Source organism: Triturus cristatus, chromosome 5_2, assembly GCF_964204655.1.
Source record: "Triturus cristatus chromosome 5_2, aTriCri1.1, whole genome shotgun sequence".
NCBI lineage: Eukaryota > Metazoa > Chordata > Amphibia > Caudata > Salamandridae > Triturus > Triturus cristatus.
The window spans coordinates 473,944,303-473,957,189 of record NC_140588.1 but is presented as its reverse complement, the minus strand read 5'-3'; the positions used below and the strand labels follow the sequence as shown (position 1 = coordinate 473,957,189).

At 45.8% G+C, this 12,887-nt stretch overlaps 1 protein-coding gene across 11 annotated transcripts in view; it reads right to left on the bottom strand.

The window, feature by feature from the left end:
* AMPH (amphiphysin) overlaps positions 1–12,887 on the bottom strand; it is a 951,873-nt gene that overhangs the window by 246,119 nt on the left and 692,867 nt on the right. The gene's annotated exons all lie outside the window — the stretch shown is intronic.

Here is a 12,887-nt window from a genome sequence, read left to right as displayed (position 1 = left end):
AAGTGGGAATTTCTGTGAGCTTATGACTCTTTGTACCCTGCCTGGTTGTGTATTCACTATCTTGCTTAGATTGACAGGAGAAGGGGATGTGCATTTACTCTAGACAGTCACGGGGAGGGGGGGTTTGAGGTGTGTCCTGCCTTCTCTGGGTGTCTCAGCGCTGGGCTGAATAGACCTGGGCTGCATTTAGAGTGGTGGGAGGAGTTTCCCTTTCACTTGAATAGGACTGGTCTGCATTTGTAGTGGTGGGAGGAGTTGCCCCTGCATGTGAATAGGGCTGTGCCTGTCTTTCACAAAGGGGTATAAGTACAGGGGCGTTAACCCATGATTTTAGAGACTGCGTGGGACTTGTAAGCAGACACTGCTGGCCCGGCATGCTGCACCAAAGGACTGCGGGGCTGCCAGCAAAGATCACTACTTGGACTGTTTGGGTTTTGATGTGCCGACCTACCTTACTGCGTGGGTGCCAGAGACTATGATACTTTGCTAGGAAATCCAGTGTGCTGGTCTGCTGCTTGCCTGAGCAGGTGGCTACCCCCCTGCTCTGTGGATGCTGGAAGGGTTCTAGGGACTGGCAGTTGCGTAAGGAGTCCGGCTGCCTGCAACTGTCCTCTCCTGCGCGTTGTTTAATACTTTGCCTGCTTCCAGCCGGCCTGTGTGACTAAATATGCGCTACTTAGTGCCCTCGGGAACAAGCAGGCACTCACTTTAGTGTGCCTTAATTGTTGAGAATCCCCTGTGTCCCGAGGAGTTTCCCACGGACCGGCATGGTTCCTGTCGGACTCGTGTGGCAGGGACGGTGCCCAAAAGCCGAATGAAAACCTCGGCACAAAGTCTCCACGTTGCTGAGCAATGCTGACATCACCAAGTGGGCAGGGCCCTGCCCTCATACGAAGCTACATTGCAGCAGCTGCACCGCACGTTGGTGGTCGGCTGCACTCGTGGAAATCTGGCCATGGGAGACCCAGAGAGGTCTCCTCACCGTGACTGAGAGGGCGGCTGCTTTTCTCTTTTGCCCTGATCACAGACAGCCCGGTCAGCCAGAAAAGGGGCAGGGCCTCACAGGGTTGGCACTGGTTGTCCTGAACGAGAGCAACCGCACTCTATTGTGTTGCACACAGGGGAACCAGTGAGGTCTCCCTGCAGGGGTAGGCGGTGTATGCCTGCCCTCACATTGTGTGCACATACCTGGGGCACTGTGGCTCGCTTGTCAGGACGGGGTTGATAGAGGCCCTTGATTCCCTGTAAGGATTACCCCACCTCCTATTATCGACATGCAGGTGTTGCTGCATTCAAGATCTCTGTGTAGCAGTACCAGATAAACCCTAATACGCGTGCAGGTGTGCTACAGCCTAGATCCTTTTGGGAACATGTTCTGGTCCCTACTGGTATTGGGGCATATGCCAATGCATGGGTTTTCATCCAAGGGGTTTACTGCTGCATTTTATGGCCTAATGTTGTTATGCAGGTTGGTCTGATGCTTATACTGTCATGTTTGCACAGTGATTCCTGTCTCTTGGGTGCTTTACTCAGCTTCTACAACAGTTTGTGCCCTGATTTTATGATGCATGTTGGTTTACATTGGCAGGATTTGCACAATATGACCAGCAGCCATGATTTATGAATGACCTAACCTTCATTTTATGCCCTGATGTTATGATTTATGTCGTTTCGCCTTGCATTTGATAGGATAACGAGTATAACTTTAAGACCTGCATAATATGTACAGTGTTGTGATGGTGTTTTTATAATGTGTGCAAACTACAAGTATTTACGTGATTGATATGTCTATGTTGTTCTGACCATTGCCTATTGGTAAAGTGATTTTATGATCTATGTGACGTAATGACAAGTGCCTAGTGGTACAGTGATTTATGTGATTATGGTCTAATGTGTTTTATGTGCAAAACAAAGGGTGTTTTTATATAACCTTGTGTGAAGTCTCTTTTTGTTGTGTGCCTAGTGTGTGTTGCGCAAACACTTTACACATTGCCTCTGGGATAAGCCTGACTGCTTTGCCAAGCTACTAAGGGGGTGAGCAAGGGCTATCTTGTGTGTGTAACTCCCTTACCCTGACTACAGTGGTGGGTTCTGCAGGGCTTACGTGTATACCCTAGTCAACCAGAAACCTAATTTCTAACAAACAGACAGTAATTTCATTTTATTGATTTTTCCTTTTTGGCATGTCTTGATAAATTTTTTGGCTTTTGCATGGTATGCTTTGAGAAACTCTTTGGCCTGTTCATAGCCTGCAAAGCAATTACAGGTTACTGTGGGGCGCTGGTGAGCTATAAATGATTGTTTTTGAGTTTTTAATCTCAAGCATGTCACAGTGTTTTATTACCGAATGATGCAAGGCGAAATAACTCAATTTAAATAGATGGAATGTAATTCGATGAATTGCAACATCATTTTATGGATTTTTAACTAACGAAATCAATGGCAAGAAAGAGAAAACAATTAGGGGCAAATTTACTAAGAGCTCACGTAATACAGCGCAGCAAGGCAAGGTGCAGTGCTGCATTGATTGAATGTGAGTGAGCTGAAGAGCACCATATTTACAGAGACATCGCACTCTTTAGCTCTGTCCCAGTGCTGGTGCACATGTGGCTGCCAAGCGCCAATGCAGGCACTCTTGCTCCATGCTACAAGACTGTCTGTGTTACAGACATGATTGTGTTTGTGCTGGAAGGGATACCTTTCAGGACAAAAGCAATCCAAATAAGCATTGTTCTCTTTCTATTTTCGATGCAGAATTCATCACGCACAGAAAGAGGAAGTAACAAGGAGAAATAAACATATTTATCCTGGTTATGCCCCTCTGTGGTAGGTGTACCAAGTTCACGCTATTCAAGCTTTACAAAACTTGGTAAATCTGCAATTGTGTGAAATCCATAGGTGGATGCACAGGAATGCCCATGCTCCACCCATGGAATGCCTTTCACTAAGAATTGTAACGCAATGCATCACAAGCCGCTGTGTTGCCTTACATTTCTGTACAAAGTCACGGAAAGACCGTGCAAATCATGCCATGTGAACTATGTAAATCCCAAATAAGCCTTTGTCTTGCCCTGCGTCGCCTAAGTAAATCTGGCCCTTAATGTTGTACATATTCTGGTGGAGGCTGGACAAACATTAATTAAGATTTTATATCAGCCGCATAATTGCTTTTTAAAGTACTATTTATCATATTTTGAAAAACGACTTTGTGTAAAACTTGCTTTGTACCATAGATTTGCACTTCTTGTTCTTGAGTTTCAGAGACTAAGGTAAGCAGAATTCATCTGACAACAGAGATATAGCTTTCATATATAGACATTTGTGTTATTGGGTTTATTAATGCATGGCTTATAACATATGATCACTTCTATGAAAATATTACATCCTGCTTATCCAACCACCATTACACTGACTGAGCTCAGCATCAATCGACCATGACAACCTCTTAGACTTGCCATTGCATCAATTTTCCATAAGGGACCACATTAGCAGGATTTACTTATTTATATTTTTAAGTCTTATATTTGAAATTATTTTTTCAAGCCTCATATTTATTACCAGTCTTATATTTTTGAAAATCCTAATTTGCAAGTTTGAATTAGAATGGTAAATATACTGTGTCAAATTGATCGTCAGTCACTCTAATGTAGCTAGAGGTTATGAAATACACTGAGTTTTTCAAGCTGGCACCTGCAAGACAATTGTTGAACAGCTTCCCAAAGCTCTTTACTGAATAAGAGAATGCATATTTCGCACGTCTTGTTAAAGGGCCAAACTTCAGAATTAAGGCCTCAATTTTCAAGTTGGTAACCTCCTGAAGGAACTGCTATCCATAACTCAGTCACCACTTGCAAGGCAATGGTGGAGGCTAGCAAACCATTAATCTGAATGCCATATCCCTACTACTGCCTGTGGCTCGCCCAACCCTGTCATTGTAAGTAACCACCGCCATACAAGTATTGTGCAGTGGACTTCATCACCCAACATTTTACATGGTCTTGTTGGGCAAAAAAAAGGCGGCAACCCTCCGCCCTCCAACTCTTCCTCCTTCCTGGGACTCCCCGGGGTGGTGGATCAGGGTCTTGGCTTGAATAGCTAACATTCTATTGTTCATAGAACTGAAAAATCTTTATAGTATAAATATTGACATAATTAATGAGTCTCGCTTTGCCAATTCTTGTTTACTGAAGGTATTGGATTTATCATTGTTTGTAGAACTGGGATGCAAGCATTGGCAAAGCCAATTGTGGCGGTAACTATCTTGGATTGCATTTTAATAAACGCCCAAGATGGCAGTCACATTGAAAAATACTATTGATAGGCCGTTCTAAGATGGCTTTCACTCTGCATATACATGCAATGTGATGGGCATCTTTAAAGTATGCAAAATGACAGTTCAAGATGGCTGCCCACCACTACTGGATTTGTGAGGATTTCCTATGCAATTCTACAACTCTCAGAAAAGCCAACATCAGCAGGCACTCATCATGGAATTCTATTTTCTATACTCCAAAGATGATTGCAACATGACAATCATCTTGGAATGATATAGCATAATGACTGTCACATTTTTTTCTACATGCAACGTGACAGCCACTTTGGAAGTGTATAAAATAACATTTCAAGATGGCGGCCCACTGTTATTGGCTCTGTGAATGCTTATATCATAATTTCATAAAGACTGTCAAAGCTAAAAGTGCTAGCTGAGTAGTGGCAGAATGTCAGTGGAGGAGGAGGGAGGGAGAAATACTTGAAGGGAAGGACAGAGACTTCCAGTGGCAGAAGAATTCAGCGCCAGCACAGGACAGGGATGGGAGCAGGGAAAAGATAGTGACACATGGGGATTGTGCAGGGGGAATACCAAGAACAATTGGGAGTTGAGGTAAGAAGATAGAGAGAGACACACACACACACAGAGGAAGGAGCAGGACTTGCACCTGGATTGAGTGTTATTGATTGTTAGACTTGGCTTGTCCAGCGGGTTTATCCCCAGACGTTTCGCTTTTTGGCCTTCTGTTTCTGACCTGTTTTTGTTGGTTTTATGACTCTGGGCACTTTACCACTGCTGATCAGTGCCAAAGTGCATTTGCTCTCCCTGTAAATTGTTATGATGGATTGGAGTTTCCATGATTGGTTTTTAGGTCTCGCCTGAGACAGCGCTTTAGCGCTGCACTCGCGAGAGCTTTTGTAAAAGGGGGATCTGGAAGTGTAAACAGTGCTTTTCAGGCCTCCAAATACAGTGCATGTGCGCTGGGCGCGCGCCCCATTTGGCAGCCTGAAAAGCACTGCCTGATCACTTCGCGGCCCCTTTGATGTCCTCAGTGAGCCGCGCGGCCACTGAGGACATCAAAGTGCACACCATTTGCCACCCCCTTCCTGCTTGTTATTGTTTCCTTTGATCCCTATCTTTCCCTTTCTCAATCTCACCCTCTCCCTGCCTTTTACAACTGCGGCCGCACCACTGTGCCCGCCCCCACTCCCCCCTCCCACTCCCTCCTCGTCAACTTCAGTGCGCGCTTGTTTATATTTATGCCTAATTTCATTTAATGACATGAAAGCAAATGACCTAAATTTCGCGCACCCGTCCTCCAGATACCCAAAAACCTAGATTTTCCTTCATCAAAACCTCTGGTTGCTGCGCTGGTGCTGAGCCGGTTTAGTGACTTGGGTATCGGCTCGTTGGACGTGCTCTGTACTCGTGCGCTACAGGAACCTTGGTCATCCGTGCCGGGACATACTCCACCCCGTCCTTTCATCACCAAGCCCAAGGCTCGCAGCTCACAGCCGGGCTTTGCACATACTCCTGGTACTGGTGCCTGAGGGTGAGTGAGCGACCGTGCACTGACCATCCCTCCCAAGCCCCGGCCTTGCACGTCCCCACACAAACCTCCACTGATACCCCCTGGTCCTCACTTCCAGGCCTTCGCTCACTCTTGTCTCGCGGGGGCTTCTCCTCTGGAGCCCCCACCCTGTGGAACTGCCTGAAACCCCCGAGGCACGCACATTTACTCCCTTGGCCTCCATAAACCCCGCACCCCCTCTCCCTCTCCCTACACCAGGCGGGTCTGACCCTGTCCCACGGGCCCTTTTTTCAGTACTAAGTCCTGGGTTCTGTTAGAAGTTCTGTTTGTGCCAACACATACCTCCCCCTCCCTACTTACTCTCTTTACGACACTTTTTCGCAAGCTCCGTTTTATCTTGTTTCACCCTCTGTGACTTTTTCCCATCTTTGCCTTTCAATGTATGTCTCTTTACCTGTCCTTTGTTGGTCTGTTTTTCATTGTCTCTCAGTACGTCCCTTTCCTGAACCCTTTCGCTGTCACGATCAATGCCTCCTTCTCGAGCACTTTCGTTTTTCCATTCTTTCCAGTTCACTTTCAGTTTCTCTTTCACTGTCTCACTAGCCCGCCTTTTCTCTTCTTGTGCCTTGTTTTCATCTCTTTCACCACCCACATTCTTACTATCACCACCCAAGGGGTGCTCTGAATCTTAACCTTCCTGTTTTCTCGGCCTCTCAAGCCACTTTTCTCCCTTCTGGAGACACCCTCTTTATAGCCTACTTCTGTGCTCTCCCTTGTCCCTAGAGTTGATCTCTCTCTAAGTTGCCAAGCACTCTCTCCACCCTCGCTCATTTCTTTACTGCCCTTCTCTACCCGGACACTCTCGCTCCCCTCCACCACCCACTCATCTGTGATCTCCCCCTCCCCTCTCTGTTCTAGATATCTCCTCCACTCTCTTCCTTTCAGAGCTGTCTTTATCCACATCTCATCCACCCAGAGATCTCGCACCCCTCCTGCACTCCTCCCTCTGTGCTCGGTGTCCCCTCCACCTCTCAGAGCTCTCACTGACCCTCCGCTTGTTGTACTGGTTACCATGGTACATAGAGGCGGCTCTGTCTATTAATAAACGGTGCACTGGGTTCCACACTAGGTACTATTTTCATGATTACAAGAATTTTCACACACATTGCACCCCGTGCAGCGCGGTGGCACCAGCTCTGTTTTCTACACAACCAGAGGGCACATGTGTGCTTGGCATACTGCCAGCACACGGGCACACGTAACGCGTCTCAGAATGGCATTCTCTTGTTACCTGATGTAACGCAATACACAGTACAGGTGTGAACAAGTGTGTGTTTTATTTATGGCGCTGCGCTATCAGCGGAAACAGCGCTAACTAGAAATACAACAACTGTCATGTAGATTGTGCGACCTGGGTGTCACGGGGGTTAAATATAGAGCACTATTTATGGCCGTCTACAACAGAGTGGAAAAATCCCTTCTTCTCCGTGTTCTGTTTTCGATGGAATGGAAGGACAAGCATTTGCAATGCAATAGGTCTCGCAGTTATACGAGTTTGAGCTATTGGCATTATAAATGACAGTGCCTTTTATTTATGTTTTAAAAAAACCAAACTTAAATAAAAAGCATTGTCATTTACAATGCCAATAGCTCAAACTCCTATAAATGCGAGACCTATTGCATTGCAAATGCTTGTTTGATTTACTACAAAGTCCCTAGTACTGTGCACTGTGTGTGCTCAGGGCATGTAAATCAAATGCTGAGGTGCGCCTGCGGCACTGATTGTGCCACCCCCACAAGCAGCCTTTCAAAGGTAACTCAGACCTGTCACTGCAGTGTCTGCGTGCAGTTTGGTACTGCCATGTCGACCTTGCAAGTGCACCCACTTGCTAGGCCCTCATTTTCCCTTTTTTAACATGTGCCCCAAGCTACCCCTGTGGGCAGGGTGCAGTGTCTGTAAAAGGTAGGACTTGCTCTGATGTGTGTGGCATGCCCTGATAGTGAAATACTGCCAATTTCATTTTTCACTATTGAAAGGCTATCTGTCCCATAGGATAGAATGGGAGTTTATTCATAACATCTTTTAAATATAACTTCCCATTGGGACAAGATGGATAGCTGGAGTTTAGCATGCCTGAACTCAGAATATAAAAATGCATCTTTTAGTAAAGATGATTTTTATATTGTTTTTTTGAAAATACCACTTTTAGAAAGTCGGTATTTTCTTGCTTCGCCATTCTGTGTGCCTCTGCTAGGTTTGTGTATTGACTGTCTGGATTTTGAAGGACAGGGGCTGGGGATGTGCATTCTCTCTGATGGCCACCAGGGAGGGGGGTTGATGTGTGTCCTGCCTTCCCTGAATGAGTCAGGGCTGGGATGAATAGACCTTGGCTGCATTAAGAGTAGGGGAAGATTTCCTTTCACCTGAATGGGCCAGGTCTGCCTTACACAATGATTTCTCCACCTCCTGCCGGGAAGCTGCACCCGAGAGGACAGAACTGGTTTTGGCTGGGCAAAGAGCTTCTCTGCCACTGGAGAACAAAGGATTTTGTGCTACAAAAGGTGGGGCCTAGACCCTTGAACTTTAGATTACTGCTGAAATAAGGAACCTGCCAGGAAGAAGGACCGGGAAAGCTGGAGGAGCAGTACTGCCCCTGTGCTGTGTGCTGTTGGGGTTGGCCTGCAGTGGTTGCTTCTGTCTTGGCAGGGAAAGGACTGGACTGTGCGTTCATCATCCTGCAGTTAGGGTTTTCTCTAAGGGCTTGAAGTAGAGCTTGCCTCCTGTTGCAAGTATCAGAGATAGAAAAGACTTCAAAGATCACTTCTGGGAATCAAGAGGAAACTTTGCCAAGGAGAAGAGCTGAAGAAACTGATGAGAAATACTGCCCCTGTGCTGCTTACTGTCTGGGGATGACCTGCAGGGGCTACTTTCTGCCAAGGAAAGGGAAAGGACTTTGCTGTGTGCTGTTTCCCCTGCTTGAGGAAGATCTCCAAGGGCTTGAAGAAGAGCTTGCCTCCTGTTCTGAAGTCTCAAGGACACAAAGACTTCACCCCAGCTCCCCTGAACTTCATTGCTGGGAGTTCTGACCTGCCAAGAGGTGCATTTAGCTGTTCTGGGCCTCTGGAGGTTGTTCTGGCTGTTGGGAGCTGGAAAAGAAACTCAACGACGAGAAGCGTGACGCATCCGTACTTTTTTCCGACACATCACCGAAGAAACCGACACAGAGCCTGCCCGTGGCTCAAGAAATCGCTGCACAACACATCGGGTCCTCTGATCTCCAAAGTTTGAGATCACCACACCAATTCTGACACAAGCCCTGCTGTGCGGCTGAAAGAAACCACGCATTGTCCTGGATCGTCACGCATCGCATCGAGGCACCAGGTCTGTTGCATCATTGGGCGACGCTGTAAGAAACCTGCGCATCACCTCCCCACGCAGTAAGAAACCGATGCATCACCTCCTCTCCGGTAAGGAACAGATGCATCACCTCCACTGTGCAGCAGTAAAGAACCAACGCATCACCTCCCCCGAATTAAGGAACCGACGCATCACCTTCCCTGCATGTAAGGAACCAATGTCTCACCTTCCCTGCAACACCTTTTTTGTGTATGATTTTGACGCATCCCAGGTACTTTGTGCTGAAAGTGTTGCATCTATAATTTGCTATGGACAGAGCTGTTACTACCTTTTAAAAGTCATATTTTGATTGCAGTATTTTGGGTTTTTGTCATTTTGGTCTTGTTTGGTTTAGATAAAGATTACTTTTTTTTCTAAACTGGTGTGGTGTCCATTTGTAGTTTTTTCACTGTGTTACTGTATGTGTGCACAAATGCTTTACACACTGCCTCTGAGAAAAGCCTGTCTGCTCGTGCCAAGCTACCAAGGGGGTGACCAGGGCTTATTTTAGAAGTGTATCCCCCTTACCCTGACAAGGAAGAAGAGTCCCTACTTGGACAATGATGCAAACCATTGCCAACTAGAGATCCCCATTTCTAACAAAGATCGAATAGCAAAGAAACAAGTTGAAAGAAAAATGCATACCTGCCGTAAGCAGAGGAAGGATTTATTGAACCAATCAAAAATCAGGTTGAAACCTAAAAGCTGCAGAACGAACGAGAATGGTGAGATAAGCCACCAAAGTAAGAGCATATGTGTTTCCTCTGTTTATTGTGTGCCCTACAAATAGCATTGTCAAAGAGTATTTTTCTCTTAGTGCTGAAAGTGTTCTAAATCAACTTGAATGTGTTTTGGTGATGTTCCCCATACTCACTTACTCATTCACTCTTAACTCTTTCATATAATTGTAGACCAAACCGTATAAGGGTCTGCAGCACATAGATCTCCAAGGGCCATATGTAGGTAGCCTCATACCGGTCGGTAACGGCCGATTTTCGGTAAATATACCGTTACCGACTGGTATTTAGGCTTTTGCTATGTAGGGGTAACATTTCAGGATTCGGTAATTTACCGAATCGGTAACATTACCGAATCGGTAATTTTACCGATTCGGTAAATACCGAATCCTGAAATGAGATGTAGGTGACACTCAAATGAGTGATGTGTAGGGAAAATGATTCGGTATTTAGCACCAAATATATGTTGGTGCTAAATACCGAATTCATTGCAAAAAGCAATATTTTGCTGGACTAACAGTGCCATGTGGCAGACATACATGCCCTTAGGGCATGTATGTGCGCCACATGTGCACACATGCAGGAATCAGGGGTGCAACAGGGTGTCAATGTGACACCCTGCTCCCCCCATTACCGAATCGGTATTTACCGATTCGGTAATGAGGCATACCTTCCCATTGATTCCTATGGGCCTCCAGGCCCATAGGAATCAATGGGAAGGTATGCCTCATTACCGAATCGGTAAATACCGATTCGGTAATTACCGAATTTCTCCGATTCGGTAATATTTACCGAATGATTACCTACATACGAGTTACCACTTTTTAAATACCGAATCGGTAAAGTTCGGTATTTAAGAAGTGGTAACTTGTATGCTACCTACATATGGCCCCAAGTGTGCTCACATTAGTGTATACTTCAAATAAAAGGTGCATTAAAAGAAAGACATTTTCATTAGATCACAAAGGGCATTATTTGCCAAGTATACTGGACTTTGAAGCCAGCTACTTACAATGTGTAAATCACAGGGTGCAGTTCTCTGTTCTACAAACCAGTCATAACCCCAGATAAATGGGTAGTTATTAGAAATACCATGAGTCATGGTGACCAATGAGACAACATGGCATGAAGAATGCTGCCTAGCTAGCAGTGCTTAGCTTGTAAAAAAAAAAGTGTAAGTAACAGGATCCAAGGTCTTTCTCAGGGGACCACTGGAACTTGTACCATCCATTGCCGAGTCAGCACTGTCCAATGCCAGTACCAACAGAGCTACTAACCATCACACCTCTACAAATGTGACAACCTGGTCTATTCCAGGCCACCCAAAGCTGTAAAAATGGACTGGACTCACTGGTAATATTAGTTTCTAATGTATATTGAATTGTTAAACATTGTTGATGTGTTCACCACTAAAATAGACAAACAGCACCATCTTACGATAGACTGCCATGTGTGCTGCTTTGCAAATTAAGGGCCTGATTATGATGTCGGCGGAAACCGTCTGACCGACAGTCGGATTCCCCTAGACCGTGTCGGAACCCATCCGCCTGACTTGGTCCAAATCCAATTCGCCTGACCGATTACGAAGTTCGAGGTCGGAAGGGAAATCGTTCGAACATTCCCAATCGGTTCCGACCGGCTCTAGGAGAATCCGTGTGAGTCAGAGCCGAATCCTACAGCTCTATGGACAGCGTTTCCGCCCGACTGATTACGATGTCAGATTCCAACAGCCTTTCCGACTGGGTCTGTCCGACACGACAAGACTGTCGGAATCTGACTATGGGGGCCCCTAGCAGGGCCCCCTTCATCCTGAGGCCTCTGGTTGGGGGTCATGGGGGTACCCAAGGGACCCCCTTTAGGACCATGCACTGTGTGGCAGGCACCATGGAGTTCCTGAGACAGGGTGCATGGTTTTCTGCAGACACCCATTTTCCCTATAGGAACCAGTGTTGTCGGTCTGAACACGGGCTCCCAGAGTCAATGGTAGTCTGACCGAACGGTGTTGGGAGACATCGTAATCAGTCTTGTGGAACTGTCGACCGAAAGTCGGTCGGATCCCGAATCCGAGATAGTGTCAGGTGGAGCGTTTCTGTCCGACATCGTATTCAGGCCCTGAGTGTGGTGCAGAACACTGGCAAACGCCTCCTCAAGTTAAACACTGCTAACTAGTTTTGTATATTTGTATTCGGAGCAGAGCAAAAAATCTCACTGTACTTTGATGCCAGAAAGTGACAAACTAGATTGCCACTAATGTCAAATCAGTTTAGTGAAATAAAAATTCAAATCCCAAACATGCCTCCAGATATCTTATAACAGTTCCGAGTCATATGGATGCCTGTAGGTACATTATATTTCGTCCTGAAATTACTGTTTCCTCGCATCTGGTGCACTTCTCTTTGTAAGAAGTGAAAAAAGATGTTTTTTTATCTGCACAACCATCTGTGGAGATCTTCAAACCTTGTGTATTATAAAAAATTTGTTTCACTTCTGATCGTCTGTGTGTAAATTGCTATTTTGATGATAATTTACATTACATATATCCGTGTCCATAGCAAATGCACTTTTCAGAAAACAAACAATTCCAGTTTACAAATGGCCGTTTAACTCACATTTGGGCCCAAAATAGGATTACAAGTAAGATTTACATTTTGTTGATGAAGGAATTTGCCACTCCTGTTTGCAACACGTAAAGCCTACTAAATCCATATCCATGAGTGCAAATTGTGTGCTGTTCCAGTTTTCATTCCCCAGAGCATGGTAAATCATCATCAAATTGCCTCTACCTCCCAAATCCATAGAGCGCAATTTAGAATTGGGATCATATTGAAAGCCAAGTAATTACTGTATCCTGCAGTAGCAGCAAGGGCCGGACTGGCCGTAGCGGACACCGGGCAGTTCCCCGGTGGGCCAGAGGGGTGGGGGCCGGTTTTGTGGCCGCTTTTCTTACAAGGG